This window comes from Typopeltis vanoorti, chromosome 2 (assembly GCF_054136105.1).
Source record: "Typopeltis vanoorti isolate ZY-2024b chromosome 2, IOZ_Tvanoo_1.0, whole genome shotgun sequence".
NCBI lineage: Eukaryota > Metazoa > Arthropoda > Arachnida > Uropygi > Thelyphonidae > Typopeltis > Typopeltis vanoorti.
The window spans coordinates 150,293,025-150,316,668 of record NC_143550.1 but is presented as its reverse complement, the minus strand read 5'-3'; the positions used below and the strand labels follow the sequence as shown (position 1 = coordinate 150,316,668).

General features: G+C 33.9%; 1 pseudogene; it reads left to right on the top strand.

Moving 5' to 3' along the window:
* The first annotated feature begins 13,594 nt into the window (after positions 1-13,594).
* On the top strand, positions 13,595-15,094 carry LOC150109526 (sec1 family domain-containing protein 1 pseudogene; annotated as a pseudogene).
* Positions 15,095-23,644: the final 8,550 nt, after the last annotated feature.

The window sequence follows — 23,644 nt, the reverse complement described above, 5'->3', positions numbered from 1 at the left end:
AAATGATCGCAAGTTCAATACTCAGAGATCTGTTCTTTCTTTACAGGATTCTGGGAAATCACAGGGTGAAATAGTCTTAATATTTCAGATAATAATAAGAATGTTATGGATTACACTGACCATATATTTAATCTCTGGATTAAACTGCTAAGTCACTCAGTAGTTGGTCAACACAAGTCAAACATTTACTAACAGAAAATTTCCAGAGAAGGAGATTGGAATTTAGTAATATTGATAAGAACAATAGTATAAAAGTCGAGGTGGTCCAGAAGCAAAAACCATGTGACAAAACGAAACTAGTTTATTTAATTAAAAACACAAAAATACAACAAATTTATTAAATATATCTTTATAGAGTTCACAATTAGAAGGACTCTAATAATAATAATAATAATAGATTTCTACAGATGTGTCTCATCATATTTTGGTATTATCAAGTTATTCCGAAGCATTATGAATTTTGCTATTTAATTATTATGCCGCTAATATTTCTTCAAATGCGGCACTTTTCACAACAAAACTGGCTAAGCCATGTTGAATACATCTGTTCGCAAATATACTAAAAATCCCTTTGATCTAATAAAAAGTTAGAATGATGATGAAACTTCATCAGCATTCTATTTGTTAAAATGCAATCATCGATAAAATCCTCTCACCGTTAACGGATTATTGGCTTTATGTGCACTGTATTACTGCTCATTTCCTTCACTGTCCTACGATATTTGACTCTTTTTGCTGCACAATTTATTTATTGTGTCTCTTCCCAAAATAAAAACGAATTTCACATGTGCGAAAATAAATAATCAAAATGTTTGTTTGCATTGGAAATATTATGTCAAATATTTATATTTTTTAAATAACATTTATTGAAATAAACATTTTGCTTTCTTTCCTTGCAAAATAAGATTATATGGGTCGCACATTTCAATTTTAAGAACGCTTTTTTTCTTTTTTGAACAACAAATGATGCTAAACTGCATTACTCGAGGTTTTCGATTGTGAGTCTTTTTAATATCAAAAATCTATATCGAATGGTATTTTATCAGACTCTTCGCCTTTGTTTTTGCTTAAAACTGCAGCAGTACAATTACCTTGGAAAAATAACGAATTCAAACAAAACGAAAGTGCACATGTTATCTAGCAGTATTTTGTGTGTGTGTGTGTTGATAATTTTGGGAGGGGGGGGGAGAATTAGCCATTAAAGGCGAATTAATTCTGTTATGAAAATTTTGGAAATAAATTTTCAATTTTTTTTACACATGCATACATATGTTTCGAAAGATAAACTGTAGGGAAAATTTCGCTACTTCAAAACTGCGCATAATATCGAAATTACCCGAAAATATGTACATAGTAGTTGACTTCATAACTGCCATTTATTTCGATTTGTAGTGAGTGATTAGGGAGAAACCAAGAAAGTTGAAATGCAAAAACCTACAGATTATGTTATAAAAATTATGCATTACATGATATGATTCAAGATTTATGTATGATTCTCTATAAAGCAAAATTTAAAAGTGTGAACCTTCGCGCAATCTGTGAACTAACCTTTGAACTAAGATTATTAATAAAAAAGAAAACTTAATTTCGAGCAGATGGAGGCTGTATTCATTTTTAGATTCGGATTTTCATGAATTTATAAAATAATTGTTTGACAAAAATAATTATCTTCAATCAAGTTCTGGGAGAATTTTAAAATGTATTGGCGATTAAAATGATTTGGGCCTCCCTCAATGAGTCTAAGGACTCCCTGGAGTTGCCCGTAATAATAATAATAATAATAATTAGCAAAAAATTGATAGTGACATTGATCTTCCAAAGTGATACAATATGAAGTGAAGAAAGTATGAAAGGATTTCTTATTTTGCGCTGGCATTAAAAACTAATTATACGATAAAAACAAGCAGCAAAACATGAATATAACTCATAGGTATTTAGTCTCATATAACTTAGATTCCGGTTACCAAGCAAACGGCAAGCAACTTCGTTTCTTGCTGTAGGCAATTGAACTTAGCTACTACGTACGCGAGGTAATCTAGTCAAGTGTTCTCTTCAGCGTGAAGGATTATTACCCCTTCTAATGGACATGACGTTCAAACTGCACTTCTTATCCATGTTCTTTCAGCAGGTGGAGAGAATATTATCCAGGTTTGCTGGATGGACGTGTATATACGTCCAGCAAGGAAATGATACGCTTACATACATGAATTTTATGCAATACAGGAGTTCCTGTTAATTTTATATTCTAAGGAAAGAACAATGTATTTCAAATGGAAGTGGGAGGCCTCACAAAATTTTTAGCTGCCTCTGGTTTTTATATTATGAATTTAATATTTAAAATTAAGTATTTTATTTTGCAACTATAACTATGCTGTTTTTTATTGTTCTTTGTGAGGAGTAAGGTTTTAAAATGTGGCCTCCATAGAGAGTGAGGCCCCCAGCTTGTGCCTAATGGTAAATGCGGCCCTGGTAAGGGTTAAGAAACTGTAAGTCATGGAGCAGATATTTATACATGTGGGGAGTGAATGGAAGAATTGACGTATACATGTACTAGCAAAAAAAAAGGTGGGGTGAATGCAGTTTTGAATGATAAATTATAGAGTATTTCTGATTAACTATGCCCAATGGTGATCTGCTTAGGATTAACTTGCTATCTAGATATGACAAAACACAAGTCACATTTGTAAATAATATATTGTATGCTAAAAGATAACCTAACCATACAACAACAACACAATTTCCTTTTTACTTTCTTTCTTTTTTAATTTTTTTCCAGCTCATATTTCCTTATGCACATTCTTGTTCATTAATTTGAAAAAAAATATCAAAAATAAATATTTATTTAGACAAAAAATACTGTTGTTGGTGATGATGGGTGTTAGATGGCGTTGATGGCAGTAGTGTTGTAGTTGGAGAATTAAGTAGTAGTGGAGAGGATGGGATATATTTAGCGAAGTAGAGTAGTGTGCCCTCCCACGATGATTCCTTGGACTCCCTAGAGGTGTCGTATAATAATAATAATAATATCTACTTTATGAGACTGTGTTTTCAAATTAATCAAAAGATCAATATTAATTTAGATTTTATTTAAAATGAATCTTGATATTTTACTATATAATATAGATTGAATTGAAGAATGGGTACACAGGAACATAATGCTCTATGGGAGTTTGTACAGCTTTGTCTATATTTGGTCCTGACTTAGTAATTTATTCAGCTTATTTTTGCTGACTGCAAAGTTGGATAAAGGAAATGGTTACTTCATGATAGTGCTGTATTTTTCGAAGGAATTTGTTAAAATATCTAAACAACAAACCAGACAGAAATCTGTTATTTAAACTGGAACAAATAGGAATGAATATGAAGCTGGTGGAATTGATAGAACTGTAATATCTGGCAGACAAATATTACAGAGCATTATATGATTTAGTATAGCTCAAGAGAATAAGAGTAACTAGGGGATTGCCACATCACTTTCTACTAGGACCATAAATGAAACAGTTTGAAGTTTAAATGATGAAAGGGAGAATATTAACTTGTTTGCTAACAGCGTCAAGCTGGGAAGGGAATAATTAATGATAAATATATTGGCAGGATGGGAAAGTATAATGGTTATCAGTTCTCCATGGAAACAGTTCTTCACTTTGCAATGAAAACTATTACCTGCTGGGTATTATATTAATAGCACTGGACTGCAAGAAACTTATGAGACTAGGGATTGAGTGAGTAATGGTAGGCAGAGATAAGAACACACTGAGAAGTAGAGACATGCATAATGTTGGTCACTTGGATAGAAAACCAGGTGACCAACATTCTGCATAGTAGTCAATCAGTTAATAGGAGTAAAGATGTGACAGGATAATATCTTTAGTACACTGTAGAGGGTATCACCTAGATTTATTGGGTATGAAGAAATGGTAGAGAGGATAACCAAGAGAGTGAGTAACCAAGATAGAACAGTTCTGTGGAATGTTCTTAATGAGGACAGATTGAAGGTGGTGGGCTGAAAGGTTTAATTGACAAACAAATAGTAGGAGACACGATACACACTTATAAGTTACTAAACAGGTGTTATAAGATTAATGCAGAATAAAATTTTCAAAACATGAGAAATAAGAGAACAAAGGGTTGTATAAGAGAGTATGTTAACAAAGGGTAACAATTACACCTTTTTGCTTTGGAGAGTGGTAAATGAGTGGAATGGATTTGTTGTAGGTGGATGTGAGTGCACTATCAATGAATGAATTTTAGAAAAGGACTGATGGGCACTGCATTCTTGATGTTTAGCATGCACTTCAATTGTTGATATTTGGACTCCATGGAGATGACCATATGATATAATAGTAATAATAGAAATAATAATAGAAGTAGGTACAGGTCATTAAATTGTTGGAATTTTTTTGGAAGTATTGTGCAAATTGCATTCCTTTAGATGTGAAATTTTAATTAAGTATACTTAAATATTAATAAATATTAAATGCTAGATTAATATGTCTATTACACCCATACATTATCATTATTAATCATATATATATATATATATATATATATATATATATATATATATATATATATCGTACATTATTAATAATAATAATAATCAGAGTAATAATAACAGAGTGAAATCATACTGGGAAGTCCACAGTGCCAAATACAATGCTTAAAAAAAAATACATTAAATCTATTCATTTCATTATTTCTGCATTCACCACAACACAACAATATATTTCACCTCACACAAACCAAAAAGCCTACATTTCACTCTCTCTCTTGCTTGCATTCCCCCCCCCCCTTACATAGCTACAACTACATAGAAAACCTCTTGTTCTAAAGCTGTGAGAAATCCTCTACATTAATTTGGTGAAAAACCCTCATTAATTTATGTCTCAATCATAACACTTCTGATTCTGTCTGCTAAGAAAATAATTTTTGGGTTTCTCAAATCAAACCAATCCAATAAGTACAGAAATATATCTAAATTGACTCTGAAGTATTAAGACACAAAAGAATTAAAATCTGGTTATCCTTTTCATTTTTTTTTAAATTTAATATATTATTATTATTTTACATAAACTTAGATTAAAAACAAAAGAAAACCTGTCATAGACTAGCAAACTTGTACTTGTTGCATATTTTCATACTTTTTATTGTTTATTTTCTAACCTATAAGTTCTATTAGGTGTTTGTTACATTCAAAGTATAGTGCACACCTTATTTATTAGAATTTTCTAAGGGAGGTGGAAACAGATAAATGATTTTCATCACTAGCTGTAGGAAGATCATCCTTACTGGAAGTATGTAAATACCATAAAATTATCTCTAATTCCTTTTACAACACTCTTTCCTCCATTTCTGAGCTTCTTTAATAACCTCCAGAATATCTTGCAACCTTCTTGATATTTAATTTCTATGTTCTTACTAAAGTCCTCCCGTGACTAGTTTTACACAGTGTTTAGCTTTCTTACATTTGTCTCTGTATTCTCTAAGAGCACAAGCTGACTTATTTGATAGGAACTTTTGATATGCTTTCTTCTTTCCTTCACTGCTTCTTTAACATCCTGTGTCCACCGTGGAGTTCTGATTTTTCTATCCTTTCAGACAACCTCACCACAAGCTTCTCTGGCTGAATCGATCAATGTTTTTTTTTTTTTTTTCAGGGCTTGCAACTGAAACTCCATGGTTTGTTTCCTGTTCTCAAACTTTTTTTTTTTTGAATAATGTTTATGTATTTTAGTCTACAGTTTACATCTGAGAGTTGCTCAACTTTTAATCACTTTAAAGCTTTCTTACATATTCTTCTTTTCAATAAGAAATTCAATTTAATCCTACTCAAGACTAAATGGTGGTCACTTCCAATTGCAAATCCTCTGTATATTCTAGTGTCTGCACCAGGGAGAAAGCATCTGAACAATAACATAGTCAATGAGACTTTTTTTATTCCTTGCTTCTTCTCTCCATGTGAATTTGTGCACATTTTTATGTTGGAACATTGTATTAGTAATAACCAGTCATGAGCAGAAATCCAACAGGTATTTGCCATTATTATTAGCTTTGCTCTTTTCTAGAAATTTTCCCAAAATATTTTTAGGAATATTTCAGCAACTTATGCAATGAAAAATGAAAATCTGGTCCTTGTTAGGGATCGACAATCATTTCCTACTCTGCTATGTAGATCCCCAACAAGGACCAACTTTTAATATTTCATTGTATCAGTTGCTTTCTCTAAAGCCTCAAAAAATTCCCCCACTTCTACCTTAGAAGAACCTTCTATGGGACCATCGGCACAACTATCTTGCCATTTTGATATTTGTCCACATCACTCTTCATGATATGGCTTGTCATTCAAGAAGATTAGCCTCGTATTTAGTGTTGAATACTATGGCTACTCCTTTTCCTTGAATGTCATTGCCTGAATATAACATGTTGTATTTATTGATCAGAAAGATCTTACCAGATTTTTTGTCTTTTATTGTTTCAGTCACCCTATTACGTTGATCTGGTACTTATCCAAGTTCCTAAGCAAGTTACATTTCTTTGCCATTCGGGCTTCTTATGTTGATAGTACCGATCTTGAACTCTGGTGATATTGGGTTGGGGTGGGTTTTAGGATTTGTTCCAGCAATGGACATTAAGTCAGAAGCCCAAGTTACATTTCTTTGCCATTCGGGCTTCTTATGTTGATAGTACCGATCTTGAACTCTGGTGATATTGGGTTGGGGTGGGTTTTAGGATTTGTTCCAGCAATGGACATTAAGTCAGAAGCCCTAGTTGGTTCTCTGCATTCCTATAAAGGCTATGTGGATGTCTCCTCTCAGTTATACAGCTTTGACCCTTAAGCATCCCACATTAAGTTTTTTCATATGTAATCAAATTCTTAACTCTGTTATAAAATTGGACTGTATTACTGTTATTACTTGGTAACTTCCACGGAGTTAAGACTCAGTAGTGGAAGGCCACTGTAGTTCATAGTACCTGCCACACCTCTCCTTAAACTCATTCACTCTCAATGCACTTGCAATTCTCTTATGCAAAATATTCTCAAATATCTAAACTCTGGATCCCCAAATTTCAAAGAGCCCTGAAAGGGATAGTACAATTCCTTTCTTTATTTTTAGGATATACTTTTATTCATTTTATTGTAGTAGTAGTTCTTAAAGAGAGCACTGCCTACTTTAGCACTCTGCAAGATATTTCTTTCTTTTTTTTTTTCCTTTAATGCTATTTCACATAATGATGGAAGAAAATCCAAATGTAAAAAAACACACATAGATTAACTATTGAGAAAAAAATGCACCAAAGAGAGAGAGAGAAAAAGCTTCAATAAAGTTTTGTCAATCAGTGGTGCAAATGTATTTGACTTTCATTAATTATTACAAAGGCTGAAGAATTTTCTTTTTATTTGTCGAATGCTTTAATTCGATTAGTAAAGTGAAAATCAACAAAATCATAGCTGGTTTCTATTCATTCCTGACAGACATACTGCCGGTATGTGCTGGAGAGATTGAAGTGTTTCCTGGATATGTATGTGTGTTTGTGGGGGAGGGGAGGGGGTAGACTACTCATGGAAAGGATTGGAGTTGCTTATCAGAAAGGAATTATATCCAAAACTATTTCATTTCCAGCATTAAATCTGCTGTTAGCCACATATTTTTTAAACTTTTCAAGTATAATGACTGAAATTATACATGAATATATAATAATTTTGACATCTGCTTATGTCTACTCCTTTCTCTTTCTGATATTCATTGGACAAATAAACCTATTAACTTATGGGTTTATCAATTCCAGTAGTTTATACTATACTTTGTGTGGTGTCATACCTTCAGACTAAAAAAGTGAAATTAAGAAAATAGGATCTACAGTTTTTTGGATTTTTTTTTTCATATTCATAAAACCCCCCAATTCACAGACAAAATTGCTTTTGTTGTTGGTGGTGGGCAGTAGATGGCGCTGATACTAGTTGCATATAGAGAATTTGAGGAATGGAGTAGAGTGTCCTCTCGCGTTAATACCTTGGATTCCTTGCAGGTGCACGTAATAATAATATAATATATATATATACATTATCTGGTTAATTTCAAAGTAATTTCGAAAGATCACTATTCGAATTTCAACAGTTTTTTTTTTATTTTTAATATTATTAAGATTCTTTATCATATAAATCAGCGATTTTCAACCGGTTCGCTGCGATAGGTTAATAAGTGTGCCGTAATATTTTGATATAAAGGAATAAAAATTCATGTAAAGAATTTTTTTTTTTTTTTTGCGCATTTTACCTACAAAGTATATGAGGAGTCGTAATGTTTATATTGCATCGAACGGAATTGTTAAGAAGGAATAAAATTTATGATTATATTGGTATAATTATATATTTATTATACCTGTTTTTATAGATATGCATTGTTGTGTGTGTGTAAGGTTTCCTCTTTCCTCCAGAAGGTTAATTCATAAAGAGGGTTACGATGGGTTTCATCGTTATTTGAAACAATCGATATATTTCTTAATACTTGAATGGTGTGCCGTAGAATTTTGTAATTAGTTTTCGCGTGCCGTAAGATAAAAAATAAAAGCAGAACGAATGGTTTTTGGTCGCGTAATTTTTTAAGTGTGTCCATTTGGATAAGCCAATGAATAAAAAAAAAATCGGAGTTATTACCTTCAACTTATTGAAAAAAAAGTATAAATTATGTGGTTCTGGCACATCTTTCTTACCACACTTGTGATGAATTCATGGCGTTAACAGCTAAAAAAAACACGAGAAATATTAATATCAGAAATTAAGGAAGCTGCTTATTTTGCAATAATACTCGATTCAGTGCCAGACATTGCCCATAATGACCAACTAGCTATGATATTTAGGTATGTTGCCACAAATTCTGACATTAGAGAAACATTTATCGGGTTCATCAGAATTACACAACATAATTCCTTATATTTAGAAGAGGTAGTGTTAAAAAAAATTAGAAGAATTATCTTTGGAATAGTAATAGATAACAAGATCTTAGAACAGGTGAATTCATTTAACTACCTAGGATGTATGATCACATATGAAAATGAAAAAGATATAAACGTAAAAATTGCAAAATATTTAAAAATAACAGGTGTAATTAACTCTATATTTAAACCAAACCTAATTCAAAAACAAACCAGGCTAAAAGTATACAATAAGCGAAATCTGGACAATAAAACAAAAAGACAAACAAAGATTAACAAAAGCAGAAATGAAGTTTATGAGAAAAACTGCAAAGTATACCCTATTTGATCACAAAAGAAACGAAGATATTATTATTATTATTATTATTATTCCTGATACCTCCAAGGAGTCCGAAGACTCATCGCGGGAGGACATCTTCAACTGTCTCTACACCTTACCTCTACTACGAATCAACGCCATCTACCGCCCACCTCCAACACCACCACAACTAGTAATTTTTGTCTGTAAATTGCGTGTGTTCTGAAGGGCCGATTTGTATGTATGCGGGATGAAAAACCCGAGTTTCCGGGAGAAAAAACCCTGCTACCTCCGTATGAGATCGGCTAACTCACCATCGATTGAAATCGACCAGATAAAGATTCCTCCCGTCGCGACGAGAATCGAACTTAGGCCTATTCCAATCGAAGGGCGCAATGTACCGTCGTTCTTCCAATTGCGCTACGGAGGCGCTTAAAAAACTGGAATCTCAACGCCCTGGCGGGGTAACAGTAACAGCCGAACTTCAGTTAAACTTCATTGGTGCAGCATTGCCATCCATTACCCTCCAATGGTATTAATCACCGCATCTCACAGTCGAAATTTAATTCTTATTTTATTTTATTTAATATTTAAAAAATATAAACATAAATGGATGGAACACGTTCAAAGAATGAAAACAGAAAGATTACCAAAACAAGCCTTAAAGTACAAGCCATTAGGAAAAAGAAAACCAGGACGCTCTCTTAAACGATTCAACGATGACTTCTAAGGCCGGAACAGGCCATGCCAGACCTAAATCCTTGATACGTATGATGATGATGATGATCTTTGGATATAAAAATGTGCAGAGGGCAAAGCTATGATAACGCGGCCAATATGAAAGGTATCTATACAGGTTTACAAGCTACGCTGAAAAAACATTGTCTCTCTGCACATTATATACCGTTCTGTAGTTATTCCTTAAATTTAATTGGCAATTATGCCGCGGAATCTTGTCCAGAAGCAGTGCAATATTTTTGCTTTATTCAAAATGTATATAATTACTTTTCATCTTCAACAAGAAGATGGGGTATACTCCTTAAACATTTAGAAAAAAAAATTTTAACAGCTAAAAGACTAAGTGAAACGAGGTGGTCTGCAAGAGTTGACAATATATTGGCTTTGAAACGATATAAAAAAATTAAAGACGGATTACTTGAACTATCCATTTGTCCTATCCAATTTCTAAATTAGAGAGCTCATCATTGGCTGAACATTTTGACAAACCAGAAAGAGCAATTTTAACAATTGTGTGGGACAAAATTTTACAACGAATACATGCTACTAGTAAATCTCTTCAAGATCCCGATATGGATTTGTTTTTAGCTAATAATTTGTTACACTCTTTAGCTGGTTTTATTTTAGATATAAGAAATAGTTTTGCTACTGTAAATGAAGTAGCGAATTTATTAACAGATGAGACAAAATTTAAAGATGAAAAGGAAAGCGTTAATAACGAAAAAAATGAGTGACGAAGTTTCACAATCTAACAATGAGATTATATTACACGAGAAAGAAAATTTCGCTGTGAACACTTTTAATGTCATTTGTGATAAGCTAATTTTGGAAATTAATGAAAGAACAAAAAGCTATTTCGACATATTAAATATGTTTGACATTTTTTTGAAGAAAGATATAGATTAAGACAAGTACAAGACTAGTATTAATAAACTTTTACAAATTTATGCAACTGATATTGATCCAGAATATTTTACTGATGAAGTTAAGCAATTTTTAATAATGATAAAGGAAGAAAATTCTTCAATTAAAAATATGTACTAATTTATAAACGATGGGTTAAGGTCTACTTTTCCGAACGTAGAAACAATTTTAAAAATATTTTTGACGATGCCTATTTCAAATGCAAGTGTTGAACGCTCATTTTCAGTGTTGAAACGAATAAAAAATTATTTAAGAAGCAACTTGCACCAAAATAAAACAAGTGACCTGTTATTATGCATAGAATCAGATGTAATGGACTCGATTAATTATGATGACATTATATATATATTTGCTAAAACCAAAGCCAGAAAATCAAAACTTTTAGTTATTAATTTTTTTTTAATTTAAACTTTTTTTAAATGTTTAAAATATATATGTATACCAATGTTGTAAAAAAAAATAAAAAATAAAAATAAATAAAAAAATCAGCTGACTCCTTTTTATTCCCGTATAGGGAGTAGGCGAGGCCGTTTATCCCTATCTAACTTTTTGGAGACCGAGTGGGCAGTTCAATACATCTCCACTGGTACCCAATCAGAGATGGCCCAAGGCTATCACTAATTAAGCGGCAAGCATTGAAGAGAATGGCTCAACAAGTGCCGCCATCTCGTGTCCCTAACCCTACCACAATATATTTAATTTCTGAAATAATGTGGGTTCTACGGTCGATTTTCTTGAGTTTACGGGACGAAAAACCCGAAAAACGAAACACGAAAAGTTTCCGGGAGAAAAAAAACATTTTTCGTGCCAGAGATCGACTAACTCGGGAACCGGTCGAAAAAAGATTTAGAAAAATTTCCTCTAGTCGACGACTAGATTCGAAACAAAGTGTTCCTTCGAGCGGTCAAGTGCGTGGTGTGCAAACGCCACATCCACTGAGCTTTAAAATGAGTTATTATGGAAATGTTGACTTTTATTTTCAATAAACTAAAAAAAATGCTGATTTTTGAGGCTTCATAATGATGTTGCGCCTCGGGCCTCCAAAAGCATAAATGCGGCCCTGAGCCTTATACATAATGCGCACTAAATACACATATAACTGTTGGAATTTTTTTTTATAAACACATATAACTGAATGTATTTTTTATGAAATGATCATTTCTTTTTAAATTTGCAATGAGAATGAAAAAAAAAATTATAATCATTTTTAAAAATCAGAATTGGTGCTGATTCTTTTTTGAGAGATCAATTGAATTAAATATTGGGAATATGTAATGATGATAATTATTGCACCGCAGCATAAGGGTGGCTCCAAGACAGAAGCAGCAAATTAGAGACCAATTAATTAATATGCTGGGAGTGGTTGTTAATGTATTTGAAAAGTTGGTTAAAGGTAAAATCTAACATTAAGTGGATAGGGATATGCTACTCTATAGTTGACAGCACAGTTCTGCAAAAGGCTGGTCCTGTATTAATAATTTATTCACATTTTATAACCTTATTATAAATTTCCTTTATGCAGAATTGCATAAAGGAAACGAATACACCATGATACTGCTCGACTTTTCAAAGACATTTGACAGAATACCATGTTGAAGTCTATTACAAAAGCTGGATATAGATGGATAGGCATGGATGACAGACAGATACCAGAGAGTAGTATATGGTAGAGTTGAATCTAGGAGAATGAGGGTGACTAGTGGAATACTTCGGGGTTCTGTACTAGGGCCAGTACTAATTAATTTGTATATCAATGACATAGGGAAAGATTTAAGGAGTGGAATATTCAGTTGATTGCTGATGATGCAAAACTTACGAGAACAATAGTTGATAAAGGTGATATAGATATCCTGCAGGATGATTTAAACAAATTGACATTGTGGGCGAAGGATAATGATTGTCAATTTAATGTTGCATTAAATGTAAAAAAAAATGTAAATTAAAAAATGTAAGGTTGGATTCAACAGGGTGCATATTGATTGCAACCATTTGAATCTATTGATTAAAACGTTGTATCATATTGATGGTACTGGATTGCAGGAAACTTATGAGGCTAAGGACTTGGGGATAATGTAGAATTGAAGTCAGAGCATATTGCAGAAGTTGGTAAAAATGCCCCAAAGGTTTACTTGGGTGTTGGATAACATGCTAACAACTAAAAATTATGAAGTGATTATCCATTTTTATAAGACTATGATTTCGACCACGTCTTGACTACTGCGCACAGATTTATTCAACCTGGATTTTTTGGGCACTAGGAATTAGTAGAGAAGATTCTGAGACAAGTGGCAATGCTGTAACAGGTCTGTGGAATACTTCCTATGAGGATAGGTTGAAGGTTTGCTGCAGAAAAAAAAATTTCAATAAATCACAAGTAGTCAGAGAAGTAGATGGCCGTCATGGAAGTTGAGTAAGAGTTTGTTTAGTAGAGGTGTGCAGATCAGATTTTTTACACCGAGAGTGGTGATTGAGGGGAATGGATTGCCAGAAATAATTGTGAGTACCCTGATAATGAATGACTTTTTAGGAGAGGTATGATAGGTTTTGTGTTTATAATAGCTAATTTGGGTCTTCCACGATGAGAAACGAGAAATATATATATATATTAAGATCAGATTGTATTAATTAAGATATGTATTAATTAAGATCATATTGTACATATACAATTATTTATATTTATTTACCTGAAAAAAATTAAAAATGGGCATTACACTACGTGAAAAGCAGACACTGGCCCTGAAGCGTATGTTGAATTTTAACGGTACTCCTACAAAGTCATCTGTAATGGAGCCTGTATGGAAAGCTTCTTCATTCAGATAGAGAGCCAATTCCAAATGTGCGGGCTGTGTAATTTGTGATGGCTACAGAAGAAAATGTTACAAGGATATCACAGGATTTCAGAAATCAGCTTTATGACAATTACTATTTAAATTTCATTTCTCCTGTATCAAGACAAATACTTGAGGATTTAGCAAGTGCTGCTCTGCAAGCTAACTGTGTATCCAGTATTAGTAAGGTGTTTGACCAGTATTTGAACTTTATCACACTAGAGAAAGATCTCTTTATTTTAAAGCATCAAGATAAAGATTCTATTTCTTACTATTCTATCAATAGAGGTGATGTAAAGGATACAGAAATGGAATCTGTTATTGATATAGTAGTAGACAGCTTATTTTCAGAGTTTGTCACATTAGGAAGTGTTCCTATAATTAGAAGTCCAAGAGAAAATGCAGCAGAAAATTTAACAGATTCCAGAAACAGTTTATTTACTTCAGATACCCTACAAACAGGACAGATCAGTTTTCAGCGTCCACGTTTGGTGATCCTAGATAGAAATCTGGTTATGGCTACTCCCCTTCACCATACATGGACCTATCAAGCTTTAGCCCATGATGTTTTAGATCTGTAGTTGAACAGAGTAATTATTAAAGAAGCAGACAAACCTGGTCATGTTGGAACAAAACCTAGGAAAAGAACTAAAATGTTTGATCTTAGCGCTTCTGATAAATTCTGGCAACAGCATAAAGGAAGTCCCTTTCCTACAGTTGCAGAAGCTGTACAAGAAGAACTAGAATCAGATCGAACATCAGTAGAGGAATTTAAGAGATTGAAAGCTGCTATGGGTAAGGGGACAATACAGATGAGGTAATCAGTATGGTATCTGATAATACTGTAAAGGTGACATCTGCTGTTAGTTCACTTCCAGAATTATTAGAGAAAAAAAGACTGCCATGCATAATGACTATCTCCACAGCTATATTGGATCATATAAAAAGTCGAACGTTAGATATTTATTTTGAAATAGAAGACAACATATTAGGCAAAACAACTTTGGAAAAGTCTTTTAACAGATTTTAACAGTCTGATAACCGATTCTGAAGCTGGAACTTCAGTAGATAAATTAAGATTATTCCTCATTATTTTTATATGTAATCCTTCAATGACAGAGGTAGAAGTGGACCAGTATGCTGCTGCTCCACAGGATGCTGGATGTAGTCTAGATGCTGTTCAATATATGAGGAGATGGAAGAGTTACAGCAAAATGTCATTAACAGCAAGCCAATATGGTGGAGGAGGAACTAAAACTGTAAGCATGTTTCTAAATTAATGACAAATGGTTCTCGGTTTGTGATGAAAGGTGTAAAAAATCTTCTAGTAGAAAAACATAACCTTCTAATCACTAGGTTGTTGACTCTTTAATGGAATTAAAGTCTTCAAGAAACAGATGAATACTGGTATGCATCATCAGCTTCCAAAATCTAGGCTTTCTCTTTTTCCTCAAGACGTTACTTCACTTCAAAACAGCTGTTAGCCTTATACAAATCGTAAATCCGTCCAGCTATCGAATACTGTTCTCACATTTGGAGTGGGGCTCCTAAAAGCTCCATCAAAATGCTCGCCTCAATACAGATGAGAGTAATTAGACTGATAAATGCTCCATCTCTTACTGACTCACTCCTCCCCAACTTTCACATAGACGTTTAGTCTCTGCAATTTGTATATTCTACAAATATTTTCATGGAAAGGTCTCATCTGAAACAACATCAATAATTCCCCCACTCTGTACTAAACCCATCGGAACATGTACAGCCACCTCCCAACATCCCTTCATAGTACACCTTGAAACCCACAGAACAAATTTCTTTTCTTCCTCCTTCATCGCTGCTGCTGCTGTACTGTGGAGCAGTCTTCCCCATGAGGTATTTCCCAAGGAATACAATAGACAGGCTTTCAAATCGAATGTTAACAAGTTCCTCCTTTCCCATCCCACTACCCATATAAGGTACTAAAGTACTATAGGTTGACCAGCCAATCTCTCGTATATGGGCCCAACATTTAAAAAATGTATATCAGTACTAGTCGATTCATCAAACCACTTTGGCATGAAATAAGTGCCTCTGGTCATTAGATACTCATCCAGAAAAAAGGTGTGAATGTGTTGGAGTTCGTTAATTTAGGTGGTGAAACTTTCGATCTTTTATTTTATGTGCTGGAAGTGTTACGGAAGTTAGATCTCCTAAAAAAGGTCATTGCTATATTAAAAGATAACACAAATACAAACTTTGGTGGAAAGAAGAGAAAGGAAAGGAATAATCTGTACTTCAAAATGCAAGAAAACACTGTGAACAATTTAATTGGAATTGGTTGCCCTGCACATCTGATATATAATGCTGTGCAGACTGCTTCAGATTGTTTACCTATCGATCTTCAGTTAATAATTAACAAGATTTTTCAACATTTCCACATATATTGTGTACGAGTTGAGGAACTTAAATCATTTTGTGAATTCACAAACACAGAGTATTGGTGGAGACAGTTGTATACTGGGTGTCCCCCCGCGATGAGTCCTCGGACTCCTTGGAGGTGTCACGGATAATAATAATAATAATAATAATAATAATAATAATAAACTGTTTTTGGTAGCAGCAAGGCAAGATGACTCTCTCTTTTGCCTGCAATCCAGAGGTTATTGACCTGTTCCCTTCATTGAAGTCATATTTTCTTTCTCTTTACAAATGTCCTATCAGTCTCAAAAATTTCTTTGAAAATCCACTTTTAATTACACTCTTGCATTTCCTTGCTAGTCAGTTAAAAACCTTTTTAATACCATTAAATGTATTCAAAAGCAAGATATAACAGTAATTGAAGTGAAGGATGAAACAAACAAACTGGTGGAAAGGTTAAATTGTAGGAAGGCAGAAACGTTTCTTACAACTACTGTGAGAAACCAGTTGCAAGAATTAGAAAAAGAAGGACACACAACAGTTGAAATGTTTTAAAGCTATGCAGTAGATTTCCACTGCACCTGTATTGAATATCTTCAGGAGTGGTGTACACCATTTCTCACACCTCTTCAGTCTATGGATTGGATTAATTTTAAGGGAATGGATCCTGTGAGTTGGAAGAAGTATGTTCATCTTCTTCAGACAGTATCACCAAGTTTTACCGTGAATGAAGAGGACTTATTTTATGACTTTGTTTGAAAAAATATCGTGAAAGCAAATTTGAAGTGTGGAGTGAACAGGAAGATCAAAGTGTCAGTGATAAATGGTGTGAAATGTTTGCTCATTTTACAAAGCAGGGTATAAATTGTAAGAGTATTAAATGCCTAGTTAGTTTTTGTTTAGCACTGACAGAAAATAATGCAGCTGTTGAATGTGTTTTTTCATTAATAAATGCGCTCTAGACAGATGAAAAAAAAAAAAAAACAGACTTAACATTGAGACTGTAAAAGCTTTAATCATTGTAAACACATATTTTAAGAATTTCTCTTGTGTTGAGTTCTATGATCATATATCAAAAGAAACAAAATTCTTGAACAGGTCCATAAATCTGATAAATAGTTTCCTAATTAAATGTTTGTGATTAGTAATCCTTTTTTAAAAGTGGATTTAATGTTAATATATGTTTATAGCAGTATTTAATTTAAAGTGTAACATATATAATAGTTTTATTTTGGGTTTTCTTAATTTTAACGTCTCGTTTTTTTACAAAATGTCCCGGGGTTTTAAGTAAAAATTTCAGAATGTCCCAGATTTTAGTAAAACATTATGGGAACCCTATGACTTACAAGCGAGTACAGGAATTACTGATATTTTTCTTTGAAATGTCCTAAAAGTTACAGAATTTTTCGCTATTTATCCCTGCATAGTGAACAGTCGAATGTGTACTGAAATCTTCTTTTCTTTCAAAATGATGACAGTGGAATTGTCTCACCTACTGCTTCAGCTGTTCGTTTTCGTACACAAAACCACTTTTCACATCGCGATTCGATATTCCTTCCCTCCCCTTGATTTCCTCTTTTCCGCCGTGTTTTCTCCTCTCGCATAGATGACGGAGTAGAATCACCTGGAAAGCATACTCGATAAGGTTCTGCTAAAACAGAGAAGAAAGATTACATCCCATAAACTGTAGTTGTTTAATTCAGTGTTTACTTCGTGCGCATCGTTAAAAATTATAACCCACACTATTTGATATTTGATATATTGTTTTTATCTCTCTCGTAAATGAGATAAACAAAAAAGTGAATACGTACTACATGATTTGTGATTCTCACTGATCACTTCCTTTCTAGTTTATTTCAGCTCGAACATGCAGTTAAACCAACGTGCAAGTAAACAAACAATAATATACGTTTTAAATTATATAACTGAAATGGGTTATGCATTGAATTTTATGTGACAATACAGAAAGTTATTTTAACAAACAGTAAAAAATTTCAAACATAAATTGAACTTAACATAAGTAACGTCTTCATCACTTTCATAACTAACAGTGAGAAAATGTTCTTTGGTGGTATGAAAGACCTTGCTTGGACAAAAATTCACTGGAACATGTGTTGCAGCGAAATATTTTCCGCACATCCTTGTGGGTTTCCATGTGAAGTTTAAGGCTACCAGCAGTTGAGAAATCTCTTTGACAAGCTTTGCAACGGAAAAGATCTTTCTTCACATGTAACTGCAAGTGCTGTCTGAGTCCATCCTTCCTTGAGTATCTTCGAGGACAAATTTCACAGCGAAAGCTCTTTCGCAACCTCGGCTGGGGATCGGTTGTTGTGCCTGGAGTTATCGAAAGTACAGAATCGGAACCTAAAAGATAAAAATAAATAAATAAATAAAATTTCGTGAGAATTATTCAAGTTTCTTATTATCAAATAACACTTCATTTCTGTAGTAAAACAGAGGCTTTCTCATTTATTGGTCCACTTATACGAGTACCATCAGCTTTCATCCTATAAATGAATTGCCTCGGTAATTGTGGTATGAATATCGGTTTTCTTCAGACACTTCCTTGAATTTTAAAAGTAAACTTAAAACGACCTTTTTTGATGAAATTCAGCAATATTTGGTTCTCATAATAATTATTATTATCATTAAAAGCCCCTGACCTCTTAGTATTCCTAAATTTGGTAACCATTATTATAGGATGAAGAGGTCAATCATATGCCTATAAGAATTCCACGAATGCATTCTACTGTACCGTTTATCTGAGTGTGCGATAAACATTACAATTTTCTGGAGGAAAAATCCCCACCTCCGTACCACATTAACCAACTCCTTCCTGTTGATAATCACTAAGAATTGTTCCTTGAATCATAGACGTGATTCATACCTTAAGCGATTCCGACCAAAGGACATCGTCGAAATCGACAGAACTACGAATTACTGTTTCTACTGTGAGAAAAACCAAACGTTATTACGGGAGATTTCAAATGTGAAAGAGATATCGAAAGAAGATTTAGGAATATGCTCGGAGTTGATAGAGACCCATTTATACCGCAAAAGAGAAGACAATGGAATGGTTAGAGATCATTCAACGCTACATTAAGAGAATGAAATATTAGCTGGTAAGTTACATACTGGTCAGGTGTCAAGATACTGCATTCACTTTTGAGAAACGGTATCAAGATACCGGTTCTCAAAAGTGAATGAGGAATGTATGAATATGGACCTTTAAATGTCTTTTGTTATTTTCATTCCGTTCTGTTTTCCCCTTTCTTTTTTGTTCTTAATCGGATCCTCACGAAGGGCATCTGTGATTAGTTAGCGTAATGCACAGAACCAAAATACCACTGAAATAAACGTAAGAAAATTGTGGACATTTAAATAACACGAATAATCCACTGGTTATGTTTGATTTTTTTTATTTCTTTTTACGGTTTGAAAATTATGATGCTCATAATTTCTGTGTCTTTGTAAAAAAAAAAAAAAAAAACGCTCCTTCCGCAGGATAAAAATGAAAACATCAAGAAGCATAAGATAAAGCCTCAAATCTCCTGTAGTTAGTTTTGACTGCAGAAAAAAAAATAGCGGATTGCGCTGCTTTATCCTTCACCCACAAAGGCCAATTTGCTCTATCGCGTCTTGCTATGTAAATAAGAAAGCTTGGTCACTAATCCTTTGTTAAGCACTAAGAACTTTTCTTTTTTCTTAACATCTCTGAAGAGCTTGATGAAAAAATGCCGCACACGTAAGTCGAATGATGTTTTTCGTCAGGTTGGTCGCATCGTTTTGTATCCATTCTCCAAACAACAGGCCGTTAAGTTTAAATTCAAGAGATTGCACGGATATTTGCGAATGTTATTACGTGGACAGGAACTTAATTCCATTGCCAGATGAAGCCTTCTTGAAGGTCTGCAGTAGATTAAAAAAAAAAAAATTCAACAAATAGTTTTTACTGATTTTTTTTTATGTTGTCATTATGGTCGTTCCACGGAACTGTTTTAAATGTATTATTCAGAGTCATTAGTGAGTGACATTTATGACTTTTTCATTGCAACATTATGATTGCAAGCTCTGAATGATATACTGTATATTATTTCCAAAAAAGAATTAAACAATTCGTATCAATCAACAACCTAAACGCTAAAAAGAAAAAAAAATAACAAACTTTCCACTGCAGTGCGTCTAAATAATAAATATTTCAGAGGCGATCTCGAAAGCAAAGAGAAAATCATTTATGGGGTTATATTTCAGGGGGAAAACACGAAGTCTATGAACTTTCTGACCAATCTAGGGAAGGATAAAATCAGAGCAGAAAGGCAATGAAACAATTTTTGAAATAAAATAAACGAACAAATTTCCTAACTTACCGTGAAATATCTTCCGATGGCGGACAAGATTACCCTTGGTAGTAAATTCTTTACAGCACGTGCTACAACGAAACGTTTCACGTACTTTCTCATGTAGTTTCATGTGGGCCTTGAGGTTACCAGCAGTGGAGAAATCTCGCTGGCAAACTTTGCAAAGAAATACTTTTCTGTCACTCTTATGCAGTTTTAAGTGTTCTTTCAGACTGTCCTTTTGGGTGTAAAGTCGTTGACAGATATTACAGCGATGCTTTGCCCAAGGCGTCTGCCGACGACGAAATAGACTGAATTGCTTATTGGAGGAAACTGGACCATCCCCTATCAATGAAACATGGTTATAATATTTTCATAGAGCTTGTTCAAAATTATATGGTTATGTGCATGAGATATTTAAAAAAAAAAGCTAAAAAAAGTAATTTGTTACCGACATAAATCGACAGAAGTGAGACGTAAATTAATACATCCTTACAAGAGTTCAAGGTAGCTCAGTGGAAGTGGTGCTTGCATCCTCTGCGCTTGGCCACGAAAATAGACCCATAAGGTCGAGTCTAGTCGCCGACTGGAGGAACTTTCTTCTAAGCGTTTTTATCGAGTTAGTCGATCTCTGGCAGGGGCGAGCGTTTTGTTTCTCCCGAAAACTCGGGTGTTTCATCCCGTAAACTCAAGATAATCAACCGCAGAACCGACATTATTTCAGACAGTAACATATCCTGTTAGGGTTAGATACCAAGAGATGGCAGCACTTGTTTGCTCGTCTGTTCATTGATTCGCCTATAATTAGTGACAGGCATGGGCCAGCTATCTCTGATTGGCTACTGGTGGAGATTGAACTGCCCACTCAGTCTCCAAAACCTAGATAGAGTATAAAGGCCTCACCTACTCCCATAAGGGAATAAAAAGGCATTAGCTTATTTTTTTTTACAAGAGCTCATAGATGATGTTTGACGTAATTATTGAATGGATTTATCGTTTAACGAACATTTCGCGGGATCTTCCATAGCTTGCAATATTCTCGTGACACCTCCAAGCAGTCCGAAGAATCATCGCAGGAGGACACCTATTGTACAACTCTCTGTCTCCACCACGACACTGAACCTCTACTACTAATCATCAACGTCATCGTCTTCTGCTACCCACCACCATCACAGCTAGTATTTTTTGTCTGTAAATTTCGTGTGTTCTGAAGAGCAGATTTGTCTGCATACGGGCTGAAAATCCCGAGTTTCCGGGAGAAAAAAATCTGCTATAAAGTTAATACTGTAGCCTGTCGACAAAACACAAACAGTTAACAAGATCCATACCCGTTGCTTACTGCAAAAGACAGCAGATTTTCTTATAACAGTCCAAAACTCCTCATCACTACATTAAGAAATATAAAGCATTTTGAAGTAAAATGAAACATGCATCGTTCAAAGAACTGTCTTAATTTTTTTTGTCACTGTTTTTACCAGAGTGATTAGGCACTTATAAGAATCGTCTTGTCACAAAACAAGTTTTCAGCCTCAGTAGGATGAACATTAATTGGGTTGCTCGGCTGTTTTTGAGATTTAAGCCAAGAGCAACTATGAAGCTTTACCTGGCTTCATAGTTGCTCTTGGCTTATTGTATTGTATTGATAGAGGTCAAGTTTATTGGCAAACTGGAGGGGGTTGTTTGATATTCTGGTGGAAAGACTAATAATCTGAGACAGGTCAATATTGATGATGAACACCTCAGCGCTTCCCTGCCTGCTTGATCGGCGAAACTGGAGAAGGGGGATCTAATATGAGTTGTGGACATTAAATTTCCGAAGAATGACCTCGCTATTTGGGTATTTAGACTGCAAAAAGTCAAGCTTTAGAGAGAGAGGTGAAGTCAGAGTGGTTGACGGACTTTGGAGAGCGACTGAGGGAGCACATGAAAAGGGCAGGTTGATGTGGTAGAGAAATTTTGAGCCAAAGAAGATCAAACAGCGGGGATTCAAGGATTTGTAGTCTCTGGTATGAATATTGTGCAAGACAAATTAAAAGCAATAAATGGATGGGGTTGGTAAAGAGCGTAAATTAAAACAATGACTAAACGCTTTAAAAGGAAAAGACTCACGTAAAATGATACTTCATTCTTGACACGAAGTAAATATACTTACAAATTATGTACATTTACTTAATTTTTAAGTATTATTATTAATAGTTTAATATGAGAAGAGGTCTCTTCCGGAACTCATTTTTCTTGTCACAGTTCCTGTGCCGCCAAGAAATATTTCTTTCACTCTCTTACATGTTTGCTTCCGTGTGAGATTACATTACGGGAAACAGGAATTCAAGTTCGTAAGTAGCAAGCTGCACAAGAATCTTCATAAACTATTTCGGTTACTGTTTGCAGATACTTTGGTGGGGAGATCTGTGGTCACTTCAAGAATGATGTTTGAGGTTGGTTTTTGCAGATATAAACTCGACTGAAATCTAAATGGGCATCTGAAAAAAAGAAGAAAGAGCAACATTATTAATCTTCCGCACTAACACGTGGCATAATGAAAATGATCGAAGATACCAATTGAAAAATGACTCCACAGATGAAAATTAAGACAAAATCGCTTACCTAAACCACACCGTTTCTTTGTTGATTCGTGGTGTTAACGAAGTGATGGATTTAATATCAGTTTCTGGATAAAATGCAACACACTATTAAAAAGAAAAGCCACTGAGAGTTTTACACGTCTGGAGAATTCACCTGGAACAAGTTTTCTTAACATCACCTATAAAACCGGTTCATTGTAGAAATTGATTCAAATTTATTGCAGAAGGTTTGTTTTTCCTTCGCAGTCAACTGTTGCTTTGCTATAATGGATCACTGGACAACAAATTTAAGTTTTCGTTTTCCTTTATGGAAACATGCGGATGATCTCAGAGTTTTTTCAATATCAGATTTGTATATCATTTTCAATGTTTTTTTCTTAAATCTAACAGTAAGCTATGTAAAACTCAAGTGGATATATATATATAATTATGGATTTACGATAATTCATTTATTAAATACATTTTCCATTAAAATTGATAGCAACTGATTTTTTAATTATTTGATATCATCACTCTACGAACATATCCCGATCCATTTGTTCTTAAAAAAATACTTTTTATTGTAAGAATTCGAGAATCACAATATTCTGGACAGAATTTATCCGT